At 42.5% G+C, this 25,621-nt stretch overlaps 1 non-coding gene across 1 annotated transcript; it reads right to left on the bottom strand.

The window, feature by feature from the left end:
- Nucleotides 1-24,864: 24,864 nt before the first annotated feature.
- On the bottom strand, nt 24,865-24,972 carry LOC130960147 (small nucleolar RNA R71). The gene has a single exon (XR_009079005.1). It is a non-coding gene; the product is annotated as a small nucleolar RNA R71 (small nucleolar RNA).
- Nucleotides 24,973-25,621: the final 649 nt, after the last annotated feature.

Below are 25,621 nucleotides of genomic sequence, written 5' to 3'. Positions count from 1 at the left end.
TTCAAGGGGTGATTCTGCACACCCTTGGAAAGAGAACGTTGAAAACCATTAAGGAGGCAAGCTTTGTCCTTATTCAACTTTGCATGCACACCTTTGATTTGTAAGATGTCCAATTGCATCCCAACCCTCCATTGTTCAAATAAGTTATTATAAAGCACCACCCTCAAACCATGCACATGAACGAAGAAGTCATACACTCCTTGCATTCCAACCATTCAAACTCCATTCCCTTCATCATTACTCATCATATAATCTCAAACTCACAAATCTCTTCTTCCAAAAGCATACCAAAACCCTGAACCTTCCACACACAACCCTAACCTCAAAAAGATCAAGTATGGCCTCTTTCTCAAGAACCAAACGAAGGAGAGGAAAGAAACCCATGGTTGAAGAAAGCATCCCTGAATTTGATCAATGAAAATTCAGAACATGGTACCATCAAACACAATGGGGATGGATGAGAGATAAAAAGATATATCCGAAAGTTCCACTTCTATTACCGGATGAAGAGTGCCAAGAAATGAAAGCCAAGATTAGAAAGAGGAGGTGGGAAGAGCTCACTTCACCAATTACCAGGATCAATGCGAACATCATATGGGACTTCTATGCTAATACCCCAAGGATTGAGATGAATCAAGCTCCAACTTACAAGAGTTATGTACGGGGGACTGAAGTAGATTTTAGCCCAAATACTATCATGAAAGTATTGAAGCTGAGGGCAGCCCATTTTGATGAGCCAGGATACCATCAAAGGCTAAATGAAGAGCAAGACTATGATGAGATTGCCAGTGAAATATGTGTGGTCAACACGGAGTGGGTAGGAACTACTAAAAATAAGTACAAGTACTTGAGAAGAGGAGATCTCACCCCCTGAAGCAAAAGGTTGGTATGAGCTATTGAAGAGATCAATCTTAGGCACAGTGAACAACTCGGAGGTCAATAAGAAGAGAGCTATCATGTTATATTGTATAATAATGGGAGGAGAAGTGAAGGTTCATGAGATCATTGCAAGTGACATTCAAAGGATTGCAGAGAAGAATTCGGCCGAAGGGTGGCTACACTACCCAAGCACCATTATGCGTTTATGCATGAAAGCCAAGGTGCCAATGGAGGATGCAAACCTAACATGGTTGAACCCGGGCATGCCTATAACCATTGAAAGAATGATGATTGTTACTGAAGCACAGCAGAGCCGAAGACCACAAAGAAGAAGGCAAGGAGATGAACCAATGGAGGAAGAAGAGTCACAAGAGGAAGAGGAACAGCAACACATTCAACCACATAACAATCTGGATATGACTCAGATGCAGGAAGCAATTGGAAGATTATCACAACAGTACATGAGAATTCAAGAAAGGCAAGAGGAATACCATTCACAATACATGAAACACCAACAAGAGCAAGAGGAATGGCAGCTGAAAATGATGAACCAACAAAGTGAGTTTGAGTCAAAATTCTTCGTGATGCAAGAGGAGCATGCTTTTCAATCTCACGAATCATTTGGGAAGTTGGCACAAATGCAAGCTAAAAATATGAGGGCTCTCAAGGAATTCACAGCCCTTCAAGATGCAAGATATGAAGTCCAAGCTGACTACAACATAAATAGTCAAATCAAATTGAACTATATTGGAGAGCATCTGCACAACATGGATCCAGCATTTCCAACTTTCGATGAGTTCTTCAAGGGGAAAAGTGAGATAGAAGTAAGCAATGCTATGAGACTTAAAGATAGAGTAGAGGAAACGATGAATAGAGCTGGGTTCTGGCGGGGTCAACAGACAATAGACATGGACACAGGGAACACCAACACTCAAGCAAATGAAAGAAGGAAGAAAAAGCATGATAAATGAAAGGTGGACTTGCTCCTTGTTCATCACTCTAAAGAAGAAGCATGCATCATTGTCTGTTTAAGAAGTCTTTGCATCTTTAGTGGTTATTTTAATTAGTAATCTTTACATTATGTTTATCTTTCTTGAAATAAGTATGCTAGTCTAAGTGTGTGCTTGTGTGTTTACTTTCACTTAACTAATGCATGCTCTGTCCCCTAAGTCTTTTCAATTCAATAAAAGAAATGTTTGAAACATGAAGTAAGATGGTTCATTGCTAGCTAGAAGTCAAATAATAGTAAGTGGTGGCATGTATGTGTAATTGCGTGGTAACTCACTTTTAATGAATAAAAGGAATAGACTGTTCTCTTTTTAAGTAGAAAGTAGTTCACTGTCTATGAATCTCAAAAAAATAAAAGTCCTTCGTTGAAAAGAAAAGAAAAAGTAGAATGAGAAAAGCCAAAAATGGCAGCAGCAAGAACAAAAGAAAGAAGAAATAAAGCTAGACACCAATAGCTTGAACCTTAGAATATTTGCCTGTGGTGTCTTTGTACTAGGATCTGCTTGGATTATTAAGTTCTTTGGAGTGTATCAACACTTGGTAACTTGGGTTAACTAACCCGGGATTATCAACTGAAAATCCACCATCAAGAGCAACCTAACTACAAGACATTTAGTAACCCAAAGAGGTGCTAGGCATCAATGTTCTAAGAAGGCATGTGAGCCAAGTGTCTAAAGTGAATAATGTGTCAAGCATAAATAAAGAAAAGAGCTTGTTACACATGACACTGAACTAAAGCTTATAAAGAAAAAAAAAATTCAGTAAACAAGGACAAAGGAATAATGAGAGGTTATAGCAGTGTGTTGCTTGATGCTTAGAGGAAACTTTCTAGGCCTACATGTCAATAAGAAGTGAGTAGTTACATATCTGAATAAAACCCCATGAGCTACCAATAATACTCTGCTAACATGAGCATTCTCTTCCTTTTTCATTCTTTCTTCTTAATAATTCTGTTCTTGCTTGGGGACAAGCAAGTTTTAAGTTTGGTGTTGTGATGACAAGTCATCTTAGCCTAGTTTCACTAGTCTTTTTCCTTTGTTTTCATTTAGTTTTATGCACTTTCTTAAGCCATAAGTGAGCCAATTGGGTTGAAATTCATGTTTCCTTTGATTCAATCAACCATGGATAAATTGATGCATTTTCATGAGTTTTTGTGCCATAATTGCTCATATGACAAGAAGAAGAATAACTCTCATGATTATGGCATAGCTTTGATACAATTGTTGATTGATGATAAGAGGAATAAAGCTTGGAAGAAGGTTGCAAGAATGGGTTTGAAAAGAGGGATCAACGTTTGAGCTAACGTTTGCCTCAAATGTTAACTCAAACGTGAAAAGAAGATGAAGAATACCCTGGAAGGAGCCAACGTTTGTGCCAACATTTGCCTTAAACGTTGAGGCAAACGTTGGCTGAAGAAGAAGCAGGGGAAGGAGCCAACGTTTGCGCCAACGTTTGCCTCAAACGTGAGGTCAAACGTTGGCGCCAAAAAGAAGAGAAATAGCACTCCTGGGCACGGCAACGTTTGAGCCAAAGTTTGCCTCAAACGTGAGGTCAAACGTTGGCTACATTTTGGCAAGGAAGAGCATGGCAAAGCACCCCTGATTGATGGTTTAGTTGAGCCACGTTTGCGCCAACGTTTGCCTCAAATGTTGGGCCAAACGTTGGCCAAAAAAAGAGCCTGGGAAGACCCACGTTTGAGCTCACGTTTGACCTCAAACGTTGGCTCAAACGTGGATGACAGCAAGAAGACCATCTACATAATGCTCCAACAAGGGACGTTTGAGTCAACATTTGCCTCAAACATTGACTCAAACATGAAGGGTTCATGACCCGGTTCACAAGTGGATTTCTTCCCAACACCAAGAGCAATCAACAGAGGCTATTGTCAACCCAATTCCATCAAGACTAAAGGCCCAATTCAAGGCTTAATGATCATTTGAAGAAAGTGTATAAATAGCTTAGGATTTGAAGTTTTGGGAGAGCTTTCTTTTTAGAGTTTTCTTTGAGAAATTTCATAAGTACTCACAGTAGAGAGCTTTTGGGTTTTGAGCTATTTTGAGATTTTGAGTCTTGGGGAAGGAGAATTGAATTCTCTTCCTCTTAGTTTTCTTGTTTTCAATTTCATCTACACTTGTCTTGAGTCTTGGGTGTTGAAGAATTGAGGAAATTCTGTCTCAATCTCACCTTGAGATCTCTCTGTTTTTCTTACTGCAACTTCTGAAAATTGAACTTGGATTTACATTTCTACATTGCTCTTTTCTTTAATTTTGCATTTGCTTGATAAACCCCATTTTTAGGGTTTATCTTGTATTGAATTTAGAGTATTTTGATAACCTTTTTCTCGCATTTAACCTATGAATTGGCATGGTTTTGTAATCTCTCCCGTATTTGTGCTTAAGTGTAAAAACATGCTTTTTAAGCCTTATTTTGATAATTTTAATTCATCTTTGATTCCATAAGATGCCTTGATGTGTTTGCTAGTAATCTCAGGTTGAAATAGGCTAGTCATGGATCAAGGGAGCAAGGAAGAAAGCATGCAAGTGGAGAGAAGCACAAAAGCCAAAGAACTGATCTTGATCAAGCACGCGCACGCGCACAAGGCGCTCGCGCGCGCATTGCAGAATCGGCCAGGGACGCGCACGCGTACCGTGCACGCACGCGTCGATAACCGCACATGACTTCATTAATGCAACATGTGCCTGGCGAATTGAGAGGGTTTCTGAACCCATTTTGGCGCCAATTGCTAAGAGAAAGGAATAAAAGGATCAAGGATTGAGGGGAAGGCATCTGTGAATTCTAGCATATAGTATACTTAGGATTAGTTTAGAGTTAGTTTAGAGAGAGAAGCTCTCACTTCTCTCTAGAATTAGGATTAGGGTTAGATTAATCTCTCTTCTTAGATCTAGGTTTAATTCTTGCCTCAATTTACTTTTCCTTCATCAAGTCTTAATCTTCTCCTCTTCCCCTTTCTAGTTATGCACTTTAATAATTATAATTCTTCATTTTGTTTTGGATGTATTGTTGTTCATTTGTTTTCTTTCAATAATGCAATTTGAGGTAATTCATGATAATTGTGATTTCCTTGATTTGTTGTTGTTAATTCTTTGCAATAATTGTTGCTAGATTTCATTCTTGTTGTTGATTTACTATGCTTTTCTTTTATGCCTTCCAAGTGTTTGATGAAATGCCTGGTTGGATTTTAATGTAGGTTTTGTTCCTCTTGGCTTAGGTAGAGTAATTAGTGACTCTTGAGTTATCTAATCCCTTTGTTGATTGATAATTAGAAGTTGCTAATTGATTTGAATGCCCCTAAAGCTAGTCATTCCTCTAGGAGTTGATTAGGACTTGAGGAATCAAATTGATTCATCCACTTGACTTCCCCCATGGTTAGAGGTTAACTAAGTGGTAGCAATGAACAATTCTCATCACAATTGAGGAGGATAACTAGGATAGGACTTCGAGTTCTCATATCTTACCAAGAGCTTTATTAGTTGTTAGTTTATTTTCATTGTCATTTACTTTTCATGCTTCTTATCCAAAACCCCAAAATAACTCATAACCAATAACAAGATACCTTATTGTAATCCCTAGGGAGAACGACCCGAGGTTTGAATACTTCGGTTTATAAATTTTAGGGGTTTGTACTAGTGACAAACAACTTTTTGTATGAAAGGATTATTGATTGGTTTAGAAACTATACTTGCAACGAGAATTCATTTGTGAAATTCTATACCATCAAAAATCTAATCATCAAAATGGCGCCGTTGCCGGGGATGTGCAATGGTGTTATGTTATTGGTTATTGTACATATGTGAATAGTGTGAATATCTTGCTTTTTGCTTTATTTGCTAGTTGTAGAATTTTATTTTCTCTTTCCACCATGAATTCTCACTTTGGCTATGAGTGTGATTACAACTATGTTGTAGGTGATGAGAACTTCAATGAAGATGTGTATCAAGGATGGGACAATCAAAGGTGGGAGGAGCCATATGCTTATGATCAATCCTCTTGGCAACAACCTCCACCAATGCACTATGAAGAAGAGTCATTCTATGATGCACACCAATCAAATGGCTATGGTGAATCTTCTTGTAACTTTCAAGCACCACCACCATACGCCTATGAGACATACCCTCAACATCAACTCCTACCACACTCACAAGCCTATTTTCACCAAACACTTCTGTTCCGAGGGTTTACCTGAAACGTGTAGCTCGGTCGTCTGGCAAGACCCGAGGTGGGGGTTCCGTGACCCGAGCTTGGTGTGCTGAGCGGCTGGGGGTTGTACCTGCAATGACACTCCGATGCTTAAGTTAGCATGGGTCCAAGCAGATATGTGTAGAATATAGAATGTGTGTTATACCTGGGTGCTCCAGTGTATTTATAGTAGTTGGCCGCGATCTTCCCTGGATAAGATATTCTTATCTTATCTTATCTTTTTGGGGGTTTTATCCCTATCTTTGTGGAACCGCCTTTCCTAGGCCGTTTCGGCCTTTAGGTTTTTGGGCTTCGTTCCTTTTGATGGGCCTTCTTAGCTTATTTGTCCGAGGTCCGACCTCAGACGTGGGCCTTGGGACGAGGTCGGACCTTCTATGAACTTACCGAGTTTGGGGAGCTCGGTCAGGGTATGAACAGTGCCCCTGCCCGAGTTCGTCCTTCTTGAGAGGTCGAGCTCGGGCATAGTAGTTTTTTTTCAAAATTCGAAAATGGCCGTTTTCAGCATTTATTGCTTTTTACCGTTTCTCCTCGATTTCCGTTCGGGCTCTGTGAAGGCATTATTTATTTGCCCCTTTCCTCATTTTCTTCGTTTATTCTGTTCCCTTTTCCGTTTTTCTGAGTTTTTTCGCCATCTCTCCTTCGAGCACCGCTCCTTCTTTCTCTTTGTTCTTCTTCTCCGATTCTTTCTGTGCGTTTTTCCGGGGTTCCTTCTGCGCCGCCTGTTTCTTGCCGTCGGAACTCGTCGTTCTCTTTCTTTCCAGGTTTGTTCTCGTATGCTTCTGTTCTTTTGTGTGGCTCTTTGTCTGTTTCTTTTTCTCTATGCCTGGGTTGCCCCGAAAAGAGGCGCCGCCGTTGCTTTGTTGTTTTGTGCATGGGGGGGGCTCTTTTTTGTTCTCTGGTATTTTGCTCCGGGTTTACTGTATTTTCTTCTAAAAGATCTTTGTTTCTTGCTTTTGCTGAATGGGTTTTTGCTGTCTGCCTTTATGTGATTTTTGTTTTGCTGTTTGTACTCTTCTTTGTAGGCAAGATTTTTATGTCTCGAAAGGTTCTTCAAGCAATGTCGACCAAGATTCCGAGTGGTCTTGGTTGGGTAGATCCTGTTCCTCTAAAAGTCCCTTCTGTGGTAGATTCTGAGTATTTAGCTAGGTTTCGTAGGCAATGTAGTATATGTGAAGATAGAGAGTCTGAGAGGGATTATGAGCTAGTAGCCCCGGATTCCGAGGAGAGAGTGTGCTTCCCGTCCTTAGATAGTTCCGAGAAGCTCTTCTTTTATGCTTATGATTGTTTTTTCTCTAAACTGAGCGTCCGACTTCCTTTTACCGACCTGGAGTCCGAGGTGTTGTGGTCTTGTAACCTTGCCCCTACGCAGCTCCATCCAAATTCTTGGGCATTTTTAAAGCTGTTCCAACTTTTGTGTCAGTTTTTGGGTGTCTCTCCCTCTATTTCTCTTTTTCCTATTTGTTTGTGTTGACGAAGCCGGGGTCGGGTGGAGGGAAGGTGTCCTGGGTCTCTTTTAGGGCTAGCCAGGGAAGAAAGTTTTGTACCCTGTATGATGAGTCCTTTCACGATTTTAAGAACTTTTATTTCAAGGTCCGGGCTATTGGAGACGTCCGACCTTTCTTTCTAGATGAGAGTGGGGAGCCTTCTTTTCCTCTTTGTTGGCAGGAGAATGTAGTGTCTGTTAAGTATACCTTTGAGAGTCTAGATGAGGTGGAGCAGGCTTTTGTGGGTGTGGTGAGCAGTTTATGGGGTCGGGCACCTCACTTGGATATGAAAAATGTTGGGAGATCCAAGCCTTCTCCGTTCCGAGTTAGGTAGTTCCCGACCTCTTCCGAAATTCATCTTTTTTAGTATTTTTGTATTGCCTGTTTTTGGTGGAATTTCTGTTGTTGTAATCCTTTTCTTTATTTCTTTGCAGAGATGTCTTCTCAGGCGGATTCCATGAAATTCCTTCGTCGGACGAAGAAGTCGGTTGCTGCTCGGAATATCGAGGCCGGGCAGGATTCTGCCCGATCTTCTCCACAGAAGGCTACTGTGGGTGTTCAGACTCGGTCGAAGACTATTCCGACTCCTCAGTTTAGAGCTATAAGTCAGGATTCTCCGACCTCTGGGCCTGTTACTTCTTCTCCTCCTCCGTTCTCGGGTCCTCCTCCCAAGAAGCAGAAGACCTCTCAAGGGCTTGCCGGTTTTAATGATAAGGACTTTGATGCTCTTGGTTGGATTGAGCAGCATATCCTCCCTCAGACTTTTATTTCTACTGATGATGTGTCTATGGAGCATCATTTTCAGTATATGGCGCGGAGCTGTGTCCGGATGGCTAGTCTTCATGCCGCTATTGCCCGGGAGTTCAAAAAATCTCCTCTTGGGGCGACTAGCTCCCGACTTGAGAAGGCTCAGTCCGAGCTTGATAAGATTAGTCAACTGAAGGCTGCCAGGATTACTGAGCTGGAGGCTTCTTTGGAGAAAGAGAAAGCTAGGGCTACTGCGGCTGTGGCGTCAGCGAAGGCATCTGAGGAGATGGCGAAGGCGGCTACAGAGAATTATACTCGGCTATATGCCGAGCTTGTGGAGACAAAGGAGGAGTTGCAATTTGCGCAGGACAAGTTTTACGAGCTGGAAGGTCATGTGGCCAAGGGTATGGATGCTATGTTTGAAAATCTGAAGGCTCAGGTTCGGGTTCTTGCTCCCGACCTAGATCTGAGCTTGTTCAGTACGGATAATGTCGTTGTGGAGGGAAAGATTGTTCCTGCTCCAAACGAGGATGAGGTTCCGGCGTCCGACCCCAAAGTTCCTGTTGAGAACCCGACTTCCTCTTTGGCCGGGGATGGATCTGGTGTGGGGGTTTCAAACCCGGGTGACGTTGCCGTCGATGCAGTCCCGATTTCTATGTTTGCTCCGCAGCCTTCTGTTGATGCGGAGTCTGGAAAGGACCTTGATCCTCTGTAATCTTTGGTGTTTTGCCCGACTTGTGGGCTTTTTTTGTTTTTGGATGGTTACTGTGAACGCTTTTGGACACCTTTTTGCTTATTAGCTACTTTTGTAGTAACTTTTTAGATTTATTTATGCGGTGTTCGCGTTTTGACTTTTTGTTTCCGCTTTTGTGCTTTTTAGTTGTTTTCGGATAACAACTTTTTAGCTAGCGTTTTGAAACTTCCTTTGCTTTCGTTCTTTCGCTTGTACTTTTTAGTTGTTTTCGGATAACAACTTTTTAGCTAGCGTTTTGACTTCTTGTTTTCGCTTTTGTGCTTTTTAGTTGGATAACAACTTTTTAGCTAGCGTTTTGACTTCTTGTTTTCGCTTTTGTGCTTTTTAGTTGTTTTCGGATAACAACTTTTTAGCTAGCGTTTTGAAACTTCCTTCGATTTCGTTCTTTCGCTTGTACTTTTTAGTTGTTTTTTGTAAAGCAACTTTTTAGTAAGCGTTTTCGAAATCTTGGTTTTCCGCCGTTTTTTAAGGCTTCTTTCTCTGGTCCGGGCCTTTCCTCGGACCTTGGACGCTTCGAGTACCTCCTTTGTTGGGTCCGACCTTGTTGTCGGTCGGCCCTTTAAGTTATTTTGTAATCTCTTTTTATTTGGCCTTTTGAGCCTTTTCAGAGTTACTTTATAACTTCTCACATTAACTTGAACCTCGTCGCTTTATCTTTGCCGACCTTGTGTGGTCTCTTGGCAAATGATTTTTGCGTTTTGCCGAGCATAAATTAATGCGCCTTGGCGGGGTACTTTTTCAGGATTTGTTTCGTCACGAGGAAGAACAAAAGAAAAATAGAAAAATTTGATTAGTTTAAAAAGAAAGAGTATTTACAGAGTGTTTACCCTTGACTAGGTCGGGTGCTTTACTTGACCGGGTGTCTCATTAAAAAACCCTTGTAGGAAAAAGAGTACACCTCGGGTCAAATCTTTCTAGCTGTAGTACCGTCTTAGATTACAGGCGTGCCAGGCCCTGGGCAGCTCATGGCCTTTTAGGTCGGATATCTTGTAATAGCCTGTTCCTAAGACTTCTGTTATTTTGTAGGGTCCTTTCCAATTTGCAGCTAGCTTTCCTTCTCCCGACTTTTGTGTTCCGATGTCATTTCGGAGTAGAATTAGGTCGTGAGTGGAGAAGCTTCGCTTTATTACTTTCCGATTGTATCTGAGGGCCGTTCGCCGTTTTAAGGCTTCTTCCCGGATACAGGCTCTTTCTCGGACCTCGGGGAGGAGGTCGAGTTCTTCCTTTTGTGCCTGTGGGTTACCTTCTTCGTTGTAGAAGATGATTCTGGGTGACCCCTCATTTATTTCGATAGGAATCATTGCCTCCATCCCATAAGCTAGTCGGAATGGCGATTCTCCTGTTGTAGAGTGTGGAGTTGTCCGATATGCCCATAGTACCTGGGGGAGCTCCTCGGCCCATGCCCCTTTGGCCTCTTGGAGTCTTCGTTTTAATCCGGCCAAGATGACTTTATTTGCAGCTTCTGCTTGTCCGTTGGCTTGTGGGTGCTCGATTGAGGTAAATTGCTGTTTGATTTTTAGTTCGGCCACCAAGTTTTGAAAACTTGTGTCCGTGAACTGTGTTCCATTGTCTGTTGTGATGGAGTAGGGGACTCCGAACCTTGTGACAATGTTTTTGTATAGGAATTTGCGACTTTTCTGAGCCGTAATGGTGGCTAAAGGTTCAGCTTCGATCCACTTTGTGAAGTAGTCGACCCCTACTATGAGGTATTTGACTTGCCCCGGTCCTTGGGGGAACGGGCCGAGTAGATCAAGTCCCCATTTTGCGAAGGGCCATGGTGCGGTGATGCTGATAAGGTCTTCGGGTGGTGCTTTGTGAAAATTGGCGTGTTTTTGGCAGGGGGGCATATTTTCACAAATTCCGTGGCGTCTTTTTGCAAAGTTGGCTAGTAGAACCCGGCTCGGATTACCCTTTTGGATAATGCCCGAGCTCCGAGGTGGTTCCCACACATGCCTCCGTGGACTTCTTCGAGGATGCTCTTTGTTTCTGAGGTCGGGACGCACCTAAGGAGGGGGCTTGCGAATCCTCTTCTGTATAATACGTCGTGAATTAGTGTATAATTCTGGGCGTCTTTCGTGAGTCTTTTAGCTTCCTTTCTTTCGGCGGGGAGAGTTCCTGACTTCAGGTAGCTGAGTATGGGGGTCATCCATCCTTGCTGTTGGTCGGATATATTTAGCGTTTCTTCCTCTCTTAGCATGGAGGGAGATCGTAAGGTTTCCTGGAGGAGACTTCTGTTGTTGCCTCCGGGCTTGGTGCTGGCAAGCTTTGAGAGGGCGTCTGCCCGGGCATTTTGTTCCCGAGGTATGTGCTGGATCTGTATTTCTGAAAAGTGGCGTAGTTGTGCCTGTGTTTGGTCCAGGTATTTCTTCATAGTCGGGTCTTTGGCCTGGTAACTTCCATTTACTTGTGATGTGACGACCTGGGAGTCGCTGAAGATTGTGATTTTCTGGGCTCCGACCTCTTCGGCTAGTTTTAGGCCTGCTAGTAGGGCCTCGTATTCGGCTTGGTTGTTCGAAGCCTGGAATTCGAATTTTAGGGATAGTTCTATCCGCGTTCCTTGGTCGCTTTCGAGTATAACCCCTGCTCCACTTCCTGTTTTGTTTGAGGACCCGTCAACATACAGGTTCCATGAGAGTGGGGTTCCAGGGGTCTCAGTGTATTCTGCGACGAAGTCGGCTAGATACTGAGATTTTATGGCAGTCCGGGCTTCGTAGTGGAGGTCGAACTCGGACAGTTCCACCGCCCATTGTAGGATTCGTCCCGCCAGGTCTGTTTTTTGTAGGATGTGTCTCATGGGTTGGTTTGTCCGGACTTTGATGGTGTGGGCCTGAAAGTAGGGACGGAGCCTCCGAGCTGTGAACACTAGGGCGTAGGCGAATTTTTCTATTTTCTGATAGTTTAATTCGGCCCCTTGTAGTGCCTTGCTTACAAAGTATACGGGGTGCTGTCCCTGGTCATTTTCTCGTATCAATGCTGAAGCGACTGCTCGATGTCCGACCGAGAGGTATAGTACGAGCTCTTCCCCTTTTACAGGTCGGGTTAGGATTGGTGGCTGCCCGAGGAACTCCTTGAATTCTTGAAAGGCTTTTTCGCACTCCGGGGTCCATGAGAAGGGTTTCCCTTTCTTTAGGAGTGAGTAGAGAGGTAGTGACTTTATCGCTGATCCTGCCAAGAATCTTGATAGGGCGGCCAGCCTTCCATTCAGTTGTTGTACTTCTTTGACACACGTCGGGCTCTTCATATTGAGTATTGCTTGGCATTTGTCCGGGTTTGCTTCGATGCCCCTTTGAGTCAGCATGAAACCTAAGAACTTTCCGGCTTCTGCGGCGAAGGTGCACTTTGTCGAAGTCTCATGTTGTGTTTTCTGAGGGTGCCGAAGACACTGGTGAGGTCGGTCAGTAAGTTTCTGTCTTCTTGTGTCTTTACCAGCATGTCGTCGACGTACACCTCCAGTTGTAGTCCGATGTGCTCTGAGAACACTTTGTTCATTAGCCTTTGGTAGGTTGCCCCTGCGTTCTTCAGCCCGAAGGGCATTACTACGTAGCAGTAGTTTGCCCTTGGGGTTGTGAACGAGGTCTTTTCTTGGTCAGGTCCATACATCAGGATTTGGTTGTATCCCGAGTATGCGTCCATGAAGGAGAGATATCTATAGCCTGAGGCTGCGTCTACTAAGGCGTCGATGTTTGGTAGCGGATATGGATCTTTGGGGCAGGCTTTGTTGAGATCCATGTAGTCGACGCACATCCTCCATTTTCCATTAGGCTTTTTTACCAGGACCACGTTTGCGAGCCATAGGGGGTATTTTACTTCCCTAATGAACCCTGCATCTAATAGTGCTTGTACTTGTTCTTCTATTGCTTGCATGCGTTCGGGCCCGAGCTTCCTGCGTCTTTGTTGGACAGGTCGGGATCCCGGATACACTGATAGCTTGTGGCACATCAGATCGGGGCTTATGCCTGGCATGTCGGAGGCTTTCCAGGCGAAGAGGTCGGAATTCTCCCTTAAGAGGTTTATGAGTTCCTCTTTTAGGCCTGCCTCGAGATTTGCTCCTATGCTTGTTATTTTTTCAGGTGTGCTCCCAATCTGGATTTTTTCGGTTTCTCCCTCTGGTTGTGGCCGAAGATCTTCTCGGGCTTGAACTCGTCCGAGTTCTATCGTGTTGATCTCTTTCCCTTTTAGGCTTAGGCTTTCGTTGTAGCATCGCCGTGCTAGTTTTTGGTCGCCTTTTAGGGTAGCGATTCCTTTTGTGGTAGGGAACTTCATACAGAGGTGTGGGGTCGAGACTATAGCTGCCAGTCTATTTAAGGTTGGTCGCCCAATGAGGGCATTGTATGCTGAAGTGACGTCGACTACGATGTAGTCGATGCTTAGTGTTTTAGATTGCTCGCCTCTTCCAAAGGTGGTGTGTAGCGAGATGTATCCTAAGGGATGGATCGGGGTGTCCCCTAGCCCAAATAGGTCGGTGGGATAGGCTTTTAGCTCTTTTTCTTCAAGTCCGAGCTTGTCGAAGGCCGCTTTGAATAGGATATCTGCTGAGCTTCCCTGGTCAATCAGGGTTCGATGTAAGTTGGCGTTTGCCAGAATAACGGTGATCACCATTGGATCGTCGTGCCCGGGTATTATCCCTTGAGCATCTTCTCGGGTAAATGAGATAGTGGGCAACTCGGGCAGGGGACTGTCTTCTCGGACATGATAGACTTCTTTGAGGTGTCTTTTTCGCGAGGATCTGGATGTTCCTCCGCCTGCAAAACCTCCATTTATCATGTGAACGTGTCTTTCAGGGGTTCGCGGGATTTGTTCGGCCCGACCTTCATTGTCTCCTCGTCTTCTCTTCCTGGTCTCTTCTCCTTTCTCTGCTATGTATCTGTCGAGCTTTCCTTCTCTGGCTAGCTTCTCTATAACATTCTTTAGGTCGTGGCAGTCGTTGGTAGAATGACCGTAGAGCTTGTGATATTCGCAGTATTCGGACCGATCTCTCCCCGCTCTTTTGTGTTTTAGAGGTCGGGGCGGCGGAATTTTTTCGGTGTGGCATACTTCTCTGTAGACGTCTACCAGGGAGACTCGGAGGGGGGTGTAGTTGTGGTACTTCCGTGGCTTGTCCGAGTTGGGTTCTTCTTTCTTCTTCTGTTCCCGATCTCGATCTCGGAGTGGGTAGGTTGATTCCTTCCTAGAAGAGTCTCTTAACTGGGAGGTTTCCTCCATGTTGATATATTTTTCTGCCCGCTCCTGAACCTCGTATAGGGAGGTCGGGTACCGTTTGGATAGGGATTGGCTAAACGGTCCCTCTTTTAGGCCGTTTGCTAGTCCCATGATGGCTGCTTCAGTGGGCAAGTGTTGTATGTCCAGGCAGGCTTTGTTGAATCGCTCCATGTATTCTCGGAGAGTTTCTTGGTTACCTTGTTTGATCCCGAGTAGACTGGGGGCATGTTTTGCCTTGTCCTTTTGAATGGAGAACCTTGTTAGGAATTTTTTGGTTAGGTCTTCGAAGCTGGTGATTGATCTTGGTGGCAGTTTGTCGAACCACTTCATAGCTGACTTGGTGAGAGTGGTGGGGAAGGCTTTGCACCGAATCGCGTCGGAGGCGTCGACTAGGTACATTCTGCTTCTGAAGTTGCTGAGGTGGTGACTTGGATCGGTGGTGCCGTCGTAGAGATCCATATCGAGTGGTTTGAAGTTTCGCGGTACCTTCTCTTTCATGATCTCTTTTGTGAAGGGATCATGATTGCCTTCGGGGGTGGTGTCGCGTTCTGTCCGATCTTTCAGGTTGGCCTCTATTTTCCGCAGTTTTTCTTCTAATTCTCTGCGCTTGCGAGCCTCCCTTCTCAGATCTTGTTCAGTTTCTTTTTGCTTCTTTATGTCCTCTTCGAGTTGTTTCAGTCGGTTTTGTTGTGCCCGGACTGCTTCTAGAATTTCCGAACTCTTTTCTCTTTCGGGATTTTGTGGATCTTTGTTTGGGAGTGATGTCTTTGGGAGATTCTGTTTGTTTCCTCCTGGAGTGCGTGGTGATAGAGGGCTGTCCGGTCGTTCTCCGGTGTCAACTTCCTCCTCTTGTTCTGAAGCAGCGTGGTCATTGTTGGGAGGATCGTCCGCCATGGTAAAGGGATGACTTCCAGGTCCCCGGCAACGGCGCCAATGTTCCGAGGGTTTACCTGAAACGTGTAGCTCGGTCGTCTGGCAAGACCCGAGGTGGGGGTTCCGTGACCCGAGCTTGGTGTGCTGAGCGGCTGGGGGTTGTACCTGCAATGACACTCCGATGCTTAAGTTAGCATGGGTCCAAGCAGATATGTGTAGAATATAGAATGTGTGTTATACCTGGGTGCTCCAGTGTATTTATAGTAGTTGGCCGCGATCTTCCCTGGATAAGATATTCTTATCTTATCTTATCTTTTTGGGGGTTTTATCCCTATCTTTGTGGAACCGCCTTTCCTAGGCCGTTTCGGCCTTTAGGTTTTTGGGCTTCGTTCCTTTTGATGGGCCTTCTTAGCTTATTTGTCCGAGGTCCGACCTCAGACGTGGGCCTTGGGACGAGGTCGGACCTTCTATGAACTTACCGAGTTTGGGGAGCTCGGTCAGGGTATGAACAACTTCCATATGGACCCAATCCATATTCACCACACCATCCAACTTTTGAACCATATGAGCCATACATGGAACCACAATTCCAAGATCACTACTACCAAGAACCACCTCGATGCACACCACCTCCACAATTTCACCAAGAAGAACCACCTTCCTACCATAAACTTTTTTCCCAAAATAATAACCCTTCTTACTCACCCCAAGCCCCAATAGACGATCCTCTCACTTTGTTACTCCAAGGACAAGAAGCCATGAAGCGGGATACACTTGAGTTTGTGACCAATTTGACCAAGGTGGTGCACACTTTAGCCCACCAATGTTTGAATACTCAAGGTACTTCCATGACGACATGTGAAAAGTCAAAAGAAGAGCAAAGTATGAAGGAGAAATTGGACAATCCAGTAGAGAAGGAGGAGTCAAATTTTGTGTTAGAACAATGGGAGGAACCTATGATCATTGAAGAAAAGGAAGAAGTGGTTGAAGATTTGGGAGATGTTGAAAGTCCATGGAAATGTAGCATCATGGAGAACTCTTCCAAGAAGCTTGATATTGATGTTGAGGAGGGTGCGCAACCTCCAAGGCATACCATCGTTGGAGATTTGGAAAAAGCTTATCGAGAAATGGATTCAATCATGGATGAATTTCTCTCTACAATGGAATCCTCTCCCATTGGACATGAAGTTAAAATTATAAAAGAGTGTGCACAACCTCCCAAGGAAGACGGAAATGGCATGGTGTATATTGAGATTGAAGACTATGAAGAGGTTGATCAAGAGATGGATTCATTCATCAATGAATTCCTATCCCAAATTGAATCACCTCCCATTAGCCAAGATGAAGTTCTTGAAGACAACACCGAGCCAAGTGAAAAAGGGGATAAGGTTGAAACTGAAGAAGTTTGTGAAGAGGTGGAAACAACCAAAGAAGAGCCTAAAGAAGTAGACCTTGCATTGTCTAAGTGTAGGGAGGTCTCCCTTCCCAAGTCACCATCCAATACAACATTCAAGTGGGTAAAACTCTCATCCCTAAACTTCACTTTTTCACTTGAATATGGTTTAATTGAAAATGATGGTCAACTTAGAGCTCTTTGTGGAATTAAGAATAGGAGAGAGTTGTGTAGTGGTTGGAATTTCGGTATAAAAATCATAAAGGCCAAGACTCTAAGGTATAGGAATGAGGATGGAACGGAAATCACCGTATATGGGCTTAGAAGGAAGCATTGGTGGAATAAAGAGAATTCTATGTGTCAATCACCCTTATGTCAACCACCCGTACGAAAAAATCATGAAACTCAACTAACGGATGGGTGTGAAGATAAGATATGGGATTCCGGTTCGTTATGTGAAGACCAACTATGGGAACTCATATCTTGGGTAGAACTTTGCCCAAGCTCGATGAAAATTGTTGGAATTTCTGTCAACCAATTGAGAAGCAAGGATCCTTGGAGATTCAAGGATGAGTACAAACATAAGCCACCATGACAATAAGCACCTCAAAATGTCCAACTTAAGGACTTAAACTAAAAGTGCTAGGTGGAAGACACCCCATCATGGTAAACTCTTTTCACTCTCTTTTAAATTTGCTTAATAAGTGATTTGAGTTACCATTGTAGGTAGATGTTTCATATAAATTTGTTTGTACAACTTAATTGTTAGCTTAGTCACATGTATGTTGTGTTTAGTAGTAGATGAATAATATCATATTGCATTTTTGTGAATTGCACTTTTGTGTTTTGTAGTAGATGCATAAAGAGTTGTGAACAGTATGGGGAGTACTTGAGCATAATTTCTCTTAAAAAAAAAGGGGGGGTGGATGCGCGCGCACAATGTACGCGCACGCGTCCCTGTGCGGATGCATCATCACCCACATTTCAGAGAGTTGGGCCTCTCTTGGGCGAACACTAGGCCCTGAGCCCAACACGACCCACGCTGACGCGCACTACGTGCGTGCGTGTCGATCATGAGATCATGGAAGTTCACGCGGACGCGCACCTGCCGCGTCCGCGTCGATCTGCTGCTGCAACTTTTGAGCCGAGCCCCAGAGAGTTGTGCTAGATCTGGGCCAACTTTAAGCCCCTAGCCCAACTCAATGTACGCGGACGCGCACTTGCCGCGTGCGCGCCCATATGCCAAAAAGGAGGAACAGACGCGAGCGCTGAGAAACCCCGTTTTGACGGTTTATCTTGTATTGATTTTAAGAGATTTTATGACCTTTTACCCACATTATCCATTGAAATAGCATGGTTTTATAACTTCTCCTTTAATTGTGCTTAAGAGTGAAAACATGCTTTTTAGGTCTTAAAATAAATAAATTCAATTCACCTTGATTCCATTAGATGCCTTGATATGTTTGTTAAGTGACTTAAGGTTTAGGAGGCAAAGATTGGACCAAGGGAATGAAGGAAAAGCATGTAGAAATGGAGAACTCATGGAGAAATAAAGGAAACGCAAAAGCTGTCGAGCCGACCTCTTCGCACTTAAACGACCATAACTTGAGCTACAAAGGTCCAAATGATGCGGTTCCAGTTGGGTTAGAAAGCTAACATCCGGGGCTTCGAAACGATATAAGATTTGCCATAGTTGCTATACGTATGGTGGCGCGCACGCGCATAGTACGCGCACGCGCTGTTGCTGCCACCTGGTCCACTTAAAGCAAAACGTAGCTAGCGATTTTAGAAGCCTTGTGGGCCCAATCCAACTCATTTCTGATGCTATTTAAGCCAAGGATTGAAGAGGAATCAACTAACCTTTAACCATTAGTTTAGTTTAGTAGTTAGAGTTAGTTTCTAGAGAGAGAAGCTCTCACTTCTCTCTAGAATTAGGATTAGGTTTAGTTCTTAGATCTAGGTTTTAATCTTAGCTTTCTTCTACTTCTACTTCTCAATTCTTTGTTGTTACATTCATCATTCTTTTACTCCTTTGTTGTAATTTCCTTTATATTGCTCTTATACTTTGTTGTAGATCTACTATTGCTACTTCCATTTTCTTTCAATTCAATAAGAGGTAATTCATAATAATTGTTCTTCATTGCTTTTCTATTGTTGATCTCTTGTTTTTGTAGTTGTAGATTCCTTTAATTCTTGCATTTAATAATGTTTACTTGTATTGCACTCTAGGTGTTTGATGAAATGCTTGGTTGGATTTTAGTGTAGGCTTTACTCCTCTTGGCTTAGGTAGAGTAATTAGTGACACTTGAGTTATCTAATTCCTTTGTTGATTGATAATTAGAAATTGCTAATTGATTTGAATGCCTCTAAAGCTAGTTATTCCTCTAGGAGTTAATTAGGACTAAAGGAATCAATTTGATTCATCCACTTGACTTACCTCCATGGTTAGAGGTTAACTAAGTGGGAGCAATGAACAATTCTCATCACAATTGAGGAGGATAACTAGGATAGGACTTCTAGTTCTCATATCTTGCTAAGAGCCTTTTATAGTTGTTAGTTTATTTTCATTACCATTTACTTTTCATGCTTCTTATCCAAAACCCCAAAATAACTCACAACCAATAACAAGACACTTTATTGTAATTCCTAGGGAGAACGACCCGAGGTTTGAATACTTCGGTTTATAAATTTTAGGGGTTTGTACTAGTGACAAACAACTTTTTGTATGAAAGGATTATTGTTTGGTTTAGAAACTGTACTTTACAAACGAGATTTTATTAGTGAAATTCTAAACCGTCAAAAATCTAATCATCAAAATGGCGCCGTTGCCGGGGATTTGCAATGGTGTTATGTTATTGGTTATTGTACATATGTGAATAGTGTGAATATCTTGTTTTAGGATTTAATTTTCTTGCTTCTTATTTGATTTTGTTTTCATTTTATTCTTGCTATCATGAATTCTCACCTTGGCTATGAGTGTGGTTATCAATATGTTGTAGGAAATGAGGACTATAATGAAGAAATGTATCAAGGATGGGATAACCAAAGGTGGGAGGAGCCATATACATATGATCAATCTTCATGGCAACAACCTCCACCAATGCACTATGAAGAAGAGCCATTCTATGATTCATATCAATCCAATGGCTATGGTGAATCACCTTGTGACTTTCAAGAACCACCACCATATGCCTATGAACCATATCCTCAACATAACTCTCAACCATACTCACAAGCCCCTTCTTACCAACCACCTTCATATGACCCTAATCCATATCCACCCTACCAACAACCATATGAACCATATGAACCACATATAGAGCCACCACCACTCCAACATCAATATTTTCAAGAGCCACCTCTAATAAATGACAATTTTCAACCACAAGATGAATTTTACCTTCCACCACAACCTCACATGGAAGAATATTCATTTCCATCGATCCAAGAGTCATATAATCCCTACCATGATATCCAAGCGGAACAAGAGTCAAGGGATCGTCTCAAGGAAGCATTGGATCAATTTCAAGCAACCATGGAGTGTGTTGTCCAACAAGTGGAAAGAGTGGAAAACATAGAACCACCACAATTTTACCAAGAAGAACCACCTTCCAATTATGAACCCTTTCCCCAAAATGATGAACCCTTCCACCCACCCCAATCTCTAATGGATGAGACCCTTGGTGTTCTTGTTCAAGGGCAAGAAGAGATAAAAAGGGATGTGCAAAATTTTATGACCGCCTTGGATGCGGTAACAAATCAATTAGCCTCCCAATGCTTGAACACTCAAGGAACTCCCATGGCTACATGTGGAGAATCGAATGAAGAACATAGCATGAAGGAGAGATTGGAAACTCCGGTGGGAAATGAGGGAAGTTGCTTTGTAATGGAACAATTGGAGGAAGCTTTAATTGTTGAGGACAAGGAAGAAGTGGTAGAAGACTTAGGAGATGCGGAGCCCCCATGGAAACATAGAGTTGAAGAAAACCCCTCCAAGATGATTGAAATTGATGCTAGGGAGGAAAGTGCACATCTTCCAAGGCATATTCCATATGAAGACTTGGATGGGATAGAGAAAGAATTGAGTGCCCATGGCAATGAAGAGCAAGCATCAAGTCCTAGTGGTGGAGAATCCTTTGAACTTGAAGAACCTTCTCCCGGTGCATTTGAAAATATTGTGGAGGTAAACTTCTTTCACCCTCCTAATTATAGTTTGATTAAGGGAAAAGGCTTAGATAGTATTGATGAACAAAGGATTGAATTAGAAAAATCTTGTGAAGAGGTGGAAGTCCCTAGAAATAGAAGAACGGGGGTTGGTTATGCTTTGTCAAGATCTTTGGAAGCATCTTTGCCTAGGTTGCCATCTACTCCTTCACTTGAGTGGGTAAGATTCATTTCTATTAGCTTTATTGTCCCGCTTGAGTATGGCTTGCTTGAAACGGATGGTCAACTTAGGATGCTTTGTGGGATGAAGCATAAGCGAAAGATGTTTCGTGGTTGGCGTTGCAAATCAAGGCTCATTTTGGTTGATACTTCAAGAGTTGAATACAAAGGTGGGAATAGTGCTCAAATAGATGGGTATAGGAGGATTGTTGGGCACTTCATAGAGAATTCATCTTGTTCACCACCCGGATGGACTAATAATGATGATCAATGATGAGCGGATAATTTGTACGCTTTTTGGCATTGTTTTTAGTATGTTTTTAGTATGATCTAGTTAGTTTTTAGTATATTTTATTAGTTTTTAGTTAAAATTCACTTTTCTGGACTTTACTATGAGTTTTTGTGTTTTTCTGTGATTTCAGGTATTTTCTGGCTGAAATTGAGGGACCTGAGCAAAAATCTGATTCAGAGACTAAAAAGGACTGCAGATGCTGTTGGATTCTGACCTCCCTGCACTTGAAGTGGATTTTTTGGAGCTACAGAAGCCCAATTGGCGCGCTCTTAACGGCGTTGGAAAGTAGACATCCTGGGCTTTCCAGCAATATATGATAGTCCATACTTTGCCCAAGATTTGATGGCCCAAACCGGCGTTCAAAGTCACCTTCAGAATTTCCAGCGTTAAACGCCGGAACTGGCACCAAAATGGGAGTTAAACGCCCAAACTGGCATAAAAGCTGGCGTTTAACTCCAAGAAGAGTCTCTACACGAAAATGCTTCATTGCTCAGCCCAAGCACACACCAAGTGGGCCCGGAAGTGGATTTCTATGTCATTTACTCATCCTTGTAAACCTTAGGCTACTAGTTTTCTATAAGTAGGACCTTTTACTATTGTATTTTCATCTTCTGATCTTTGGACATCTAGTTCTTAGATCATTGGGAGGCTGGCCTCACGGCCATGCCTAGACCTTGTTCTTATGTATTTTCAACGGTGGAGTTTTTACACACCATAGATTAAGGTGTGGAGCTCTGCTGTACCTCGAGTATTAATGCAATTACTATTGTTCTTCCATTCAATTCTGCTTGTTCTTGTTCCAAGATATCACTTGTTCTTCAACTTGATGCATGTGATGATCCGTGACACTCATCATCATTCTCACCTATGAACGTGTGACTGACAACCACCTCCGTTCTACCTTAGATTGGGTGAATATCTCTTGGATTCCTGATACACGATGCATGGTTGATCGCCTGACAACCGAGCGCTCGCCTGACAAATGAGCCAGCCATTCCGTGAGATCAGAGTCTTTGTGGTATAGGCAAGAACTGATGGCGGCATTCAAGAGAATCCGGAAGGTCTAACCTTGTCTGTGGTATTCTGAGTAGGATTCAATGATTGAATGACTGTGACGTGCTTCAAACTCCTGAGGGCGGGGAGTTAGTGACAGACGCAAAAGAATCACTGGATTCTATTCCGGCCTGATTGAGAACCGACAGATGGATAGCCGTGCCGTGACAGAGTGCGTTGAAAATTTCCACTGAGAGGATGGGAGGTAGCCACTGACAACGGTGAAACCCTTGCATAAGCTTGCCATGGAAAGGAGTAAGAAGGATTGGATGAAGACGGTAGGAAAGCAGAGAGACGGAAGGGATCAAGCATCTTCATACGCTTATCTGAAGTTCTCACCAATGAATTACATAAGTACCTCTATCTTTATCTTTATGTTCTATTCATCATCTATACCCATTTGAGTCTACCTGACTAAGATTTACAAGGTGACCATAGCTTGCTTCATACCAACAATCTCCGTGGGATCGACCCTTACTCGCGTAAGGTTTATTACTTGGACGACCCAGTGCACTTGCTGGTTAGTTGTGCGGAGTTGTGATAGAGAGTTGAGATTGCAATGAGCGTACCATGTTGATGGCGCCATTGATGATCACAATTTCTTGCACCAAGTTTTTGGCGCCATTGCCGGGGTTGTTTCGTGTATGGACAACTGACGGTTCATCTTGTTGCTTAGATTAGGTATTTTTCAGAATTCTTAAGAATGAGTTCTAGAGTTTCATGATGATCTGTTGAAATTTGGCTGGCTGAGAAGCCATGTCTAATCTTATTGGACCGAGGTTTCAACTGATCATCACAAGAGCTTGTTGATTTCTATCAATCTTGCTATTGGAGCAATGATCTGCTAAGGCTTGGCTGGCCATTGGCCATGTCTAGTGTTTTGGATTGAAAGCTTGGCTGGTTGTGAAGCCATGTCTAATTCCTGGACTGGAGTCTTAGACTAGCATTGCAATGATTCCTGGAATCCAAATTAAGAATTCTGAAACCTTTATTTTCTATTTCCATATAATTTTCGAAAAATCCAAAAAAAAAATTTCAAAATCATAAAAAAACCAAAAATATTTTATGTTTCTTGTTTGAGTCTAGTGTCTAATTTTAAGTTTGGTGTCTTTCATGCATTGTTTATTTGATCTTGGTTCTATTTTCAAGTCAATAGTACAGGGAACTGAAGATTAAGAACATGCAGCAGAGGAATTACACAGAAAAAGCTGGGCGTTCAAAACGCCCAGTGAAGAAGGACAGACTGGCGTTTAAACGCCAGCCAGGGTACCTGGTTGGGCGTTTAACGCCCAAAAGGTAGTGCATTGGGCGTTAAACGCCAGAATGTGCACCATTCTGGGCGTTTAACGCCAGGATGGCACAAGAGGGAAGATTCTGTTTTTAATTCAGATTTTTTTTCAAGTTTTCAAAGTTTTTCAAAATCAAATCTTTTTCAAATCATATCTTTTCAATCAAATGTTTTCAAAATCAATTTCTTTCCTTTTTCAAAGATACTTGCTAACAATTAATGATTTGATTCAACATTTCAAGTATGTTGCCTTTTCTGTTGAGAAAGGTTTAATGTTTGAATCATATCTTTTCTTGTTAGGCAAGTCATTAATTTTTAAAATCAAATCTTTTTAAATTATTTTTCAAATCATATCTTTTCAATCCTATCTTTTTAAAATCATAACTTTTAATCATATCTTTTTAATCACATCTTTTTCAAAACAGTTTTTAATCATATCTTTTTTATTTCTAATTTCAAAATCTTTTTCAAAAATTACTTAATCTCTTTCTCATTCTTGATTTTCGAAAATCAAATTAAAGTTTTTCAAATGTTTTTAAAATCTTTTTAATTAATTTTCGAAAATTTCTTCCCCTCTTCTCACATCCTTCTATTTATGGAGTACCACTCCTTCTCAATGCACAATTCGAACTCTATCTGACTAAGTTCGAATTCTTCTCCTTCTTCCTTCTATTTTTCTTCTTCTCTGACACCTCAAGGAATCTCTATACTGTGACATAGAGGATTTCACATTTTCTTGTTCTCTTCTCTTTCATATGAGCAGGAACAAAGACAAAGCATTCTTGTTGAAGCTGACCCTGAACCTGAAAGGACCTTGAAGCGAAAGCTAAGAGAAGCTAAGGCACAACTCTCTGTAGAGGACCTAACAGAAATCTTCAAAGAAGAAGACATGGCAGCCGAAAACAACAACAATGCAAACAATGCAAGGAAGGTGCTGGGTGACTTTACTGCACCTACTCCCGACTTCTAAGGGAGAAGCATCTCTATCCCTGCCATTGGAGCAAACAACTTGAGCTTAAGCCTCAATTAGTTTCTCTAATGCAACAGAATTGCAAGTTCCATGGACTTCCATTGGAAGATCCTCATCAGTTCTTAGCTGAATTCTTGCAAATCTGTGACACTGTCAAGACTAATGGGGTTGACCCTGAGGTCTACAGACTTATGCTATTCCCTTTTGCTGTAAGAGACAGAGCTAGGACATGGTTGGACTCACAACCTAAAGAAAGCCTGGACTCATGGGAAAAGCTAGTCGATGCCTTCTTGGCAAAGTTCTTTCCACCTCAAAAATTGAGTAAGCTTAGAGTGGAAGTCCAAACCTTCAGACAGAAGGATGGAGAATCCCTCTATGAAGCTTGAGAAAGATACAAACAATTGATCAGAAAATGTCCTTCTGACATGCTTTCTGAATGGAGCATCATAGGTATTTTCTATGATGGTCTCTCTGGACTATCCAAGATGTCTTTGGATAGCTCTGCTGGAGGATCTCTTCATCTGAAGAAGACGCCTACAGAAGCTCAAGAACTAATTGAAATGGTTGCAAATAACCAATTCATGTACACTTCTGAAAGGAATCCTGTGAACAATGGGGCAAATCAGAAGAAAGGAGTTCTTGAGATTGATACTCTGAATGCCATTCTGGCTCAGAACAAAATATTGACTCAACAAGTCAATTTGATTTCTCAAAGTCTGTCTGGAATGCAAAATGCACCTGGCAGTACTAAGGATGCTTCATCTGAAGAAGAAGCTTATGATCCTGAGAACCCTTCAATGGAAGAGGTGAATTACCTGGGAGAACCCTATGGAAACACCTATAATTCTTCATGGAGAAATCATCCAAATTTCTCATGGAAGGATCAACAGAGACCTCAACAAGGTTTCAACAACAATAATGGTGGAAGAAACAGGTTTAGCAATGGCAAGCCTTTTCCATCATCTTCTCAGCAACAGACAGAGAATTCTAAGCAGAACCCCTCTGACTTAGCAACTATGGTCTCTGATCTAATCAAAACCACTCAAAGTTTCATGACTGAAACAAGGTCCTCCATTAGGA

The sequence above is a fragment of the Arachis stenosperma genome, unplaced genomic scaffold (assembly GCF_014773155.1).
Source record: "Arachis stenosperma cultivar V10309 unplaced genomic scaffold, arast.V10309.gnm1.PFL2 arast.V10309.gnm1.Scaffold_100086, whole genome shotgun sequence".
In the NCBI taxonomy this organism is placed as follows: Eukaryota; Viridiplantae; Streptophyta; class Magnoliopsida; order Fabales; family Fabaceae; genus Arachis; species Arachis stenosperma.
This window is presented reverse-complemented; position numbering and strand designations above follow the sequence as displayed.